Genomic DNA, 2,980 nt, shown 5'->3' with positions numbered 1-2,980 from the left:
ACAATGGAGTAACACCATATCTGGAGGCTGGGAAAAAGATCAGGACCTATCCAGAGCCTTTTCCTCAGCCAAATTGCTATAGCTTCAAGCCATGAATAAGACAAGCTACGTGGGAAACCAACATGAGCATGCATGAGACTCGTAGTACATAAAATTGCCTCTGAATGTTGATGGATGGAATGGTCCAGCTCTGTTCTCCACCACTTATTTCCGCACCAGACCATTGCATTGCACATGGCCCATCGTGGAACCTTTGTCCCAAGCAGAGCCTCTCACACCTGCTTTCCATCACCTCCTGCCTGAAACATGCCTTGGGACTTCTCATTGTTCTTCCATTTGATTAAATATTCACAAAATGTCTCCTCCATTTGGTACAGGGTTTCCTACCCAACTTGCACTAGCAGGTATAAATTTATTCATTTAGTGAGAACTCAAGTGGGGACAGAGTAAAGATCACAGGAGGGAGCAGGCACTGCACAATAGTCCAAGTCCAGGATGAGCCATTTCTGAGCAGACATGTCTTTCTTTGAAAGCCAGGTTTAAGTCAGGATCAGGCATTTGATGTGGTGGCTGAATTTCCTACATATTTATGACTCTACACATGAGAAAAGTTGTCAGCTTAGAGATGAGATGAGAACAGTTTGCCGCTCCCTCCCCGTTTAACAAAGGCACCAGGTGGCTGGCAGAGACGCTGGATTACTTCATTAGCAGCAAGCAGAGCAGAAGGCTGGCTGTGAACAGGCAGTGCTGAAGGAAGCCAAGCAGATGAAGCTGCAGGATGGAGCCCCTCCAAGTGCTGATAGGAGAAGGGGAGATGGGCCAAGCTGGTGAGAAAACCCTGTCACCTCTTCCAGGCGCCCACAGAGCCCTCAAACACCCCTTTGTGACATCTGTGACACCATCTCCTGACGAGACACGCTCTGCCTCAGCCTCTGTGCTCTCTTTCCCAACAAGGGCTGCTGTCCACAGGACAGAGATTGCAGCATCCCCCCCGGGAGCCATAAAGCACTCAGACATATGGCTCTGCTCCTCCACATCTGCTGGGATAATGCTGCCTCCCCTCTCACACGAGATGCCCGGCAAAGGCGGAAATGTGCGCTAACAGTTCACGGGCACCTATGGCTTTGGAGGGAATTGTTCCACTCTCCTGGTTTTTGGGCCATCTCTCCTAATTCCATCAGATTATGGAGTTAGTGAGGGTAGGAGAGGCAATAAACTAATGCATCAGCCTTTCAGGCTCAGGGGGATTTGCTACCCTTCTTTTCCTTGTCTCACGGCGATGCAGCATGGTTTGACATGGGTACTGGGAACCAGCCCTGAGACTGTGTATCTTGGAAGCAAGGACCTTCTCCTGGGTCCTAGAATTAATAAAAGAATGTGTTCCTCCATTTTAAAAGGCACACAAAAATATCTGACTTCTGGAGCACTTGGAAATTCTGTTACCAACAGGTATTAAAAAGCATATGGCTTGCTGTCTGCCAAGGACTTCAGGGAAATGAGAAGGGAGTATCTCCAATTTTAACTGAAGAGAGGAGTCAGGTAAAGGGTCACAAAGCTCTCTGACAGGGCATGCTGCCCTCAAGGTGCTGTAAATAGCCACAAGCCAATGATAGCAGTTACTGGAATGTTTTCCCTTTCCTTCTTGTTGAAGCCCTGGCAGTACGAGTAACATTGTGCATTGTTATTAACAGCATGGGAAACTCAAACATGGTTGTCAGGGCCTGACTTGCGCTGAACACAAGACAATCTTCCCCAAAGCAGTTGCAACCCCTGTGAGCTCCAGGGAAAATCCAGAAGCTGAGTTTATTCTATGATTTCTCCTAGTTTTTTTCCAAGAAAGGCTTGTAGCAGGCAAGGTGTGGCTGCCAAGCCTTTCTTTGGGGGGGAGTTTGGGTGTCTCCCTCCCTCTGTGCCCCAGCGTAGCAGTGATCTTGTGCTGATCTCCCTGCTCATTCATCTGCTGTGCTCACCCTTCAGAGCTGGCACTGCAGACAGGGTAATCCTCTTTGGTGCCTCTAACTTCCATTAAAAGTTTCTTTCCAACTCCAGTGAGAAGAGCCCAGTGGTCCTTTCTACTCTTCTCACAAACCAAATTAGACATCAAGTCACAACTGGAAAATTTAGCATCTCTTTGCGATAATGGTAATTAATCAGCATCCCAGTTTATAGGACTTTCTGGTTCACCCAGGACAGCAGCACTGAGGGAAAGGAAAAACCCGAGGAGTGGTGAATGGGGATCTTAATATAACATTGTTGTCAAATGAATGAGCCTTGAGAACAGGTTTACAGGCTTGAGACACAAATAGAAAAAGATGGAAAAAGAGAAAAGCTACATCTCCATGGCAGTCAAGTTCTGCTGCTGGCTTGAACTGGCATGATCAAAAGGAGGGAAGACTGGTAATATTCTTGCATTATAATCCATATAATTGCGTTTTGGGGGCAGGTCACTTTGAAAGTCATTCTCTGTTTAAATGTTCAAGGACCAGGTGAGATGGCTCTGAGTATGAACACAGTGTAGTCAGTATATCCTTCACCAAAACCCCTCTGTTACTCTTCTCCCACCCATGTGCCACCAACCACAAGGTCCCACCAACTAAGACATGTCACAGCAGGTGAGCAAGGACCCTTCCCAGCTGCCCTGGGGGGATGGAGAGGAGTGAAATCAACAGGCTCTGCTTGGCAGGAATAACACAGGAAGAGCAGGAGCTAACAAACATGGCAAAATGAGTAGCTAAAGCCACAGGGACCATTTCATAATGCCTCTGGAAATGTGGAGCTGCTCGCCAGTTTTCCCTCACTGCTATTTCACAATGCTGGCTTGATTAAATTTTGCTGTCTGGTATTGAGTCTAAATAACAATGAATAACTTATGAGGAGCTCTTCTAATGAGGCACACTCTGTTCCTGCGATTCACTCAGCGGTGGGACTGTTGCTCACCAGACCCAGGGGAGCCAGTCAGGTCTCCTGCCCATTTTCCATA

The sequence above is a fragment of the Zosterops lateralis genome (assembly GCF_965231275.1).
Source record: "Zosterops lateralis genome assembly, chromosome: 16".
In the NCBI taxonomy this organism is placed as follows: Eukaryota; Metazoa; Chordata; class Aves; order Passeriformes; family Zosteropidae; genus Zosterops; species Zosterops lateralis.
Note: the sequence above shows the minus strand (reverse complement) of the source record.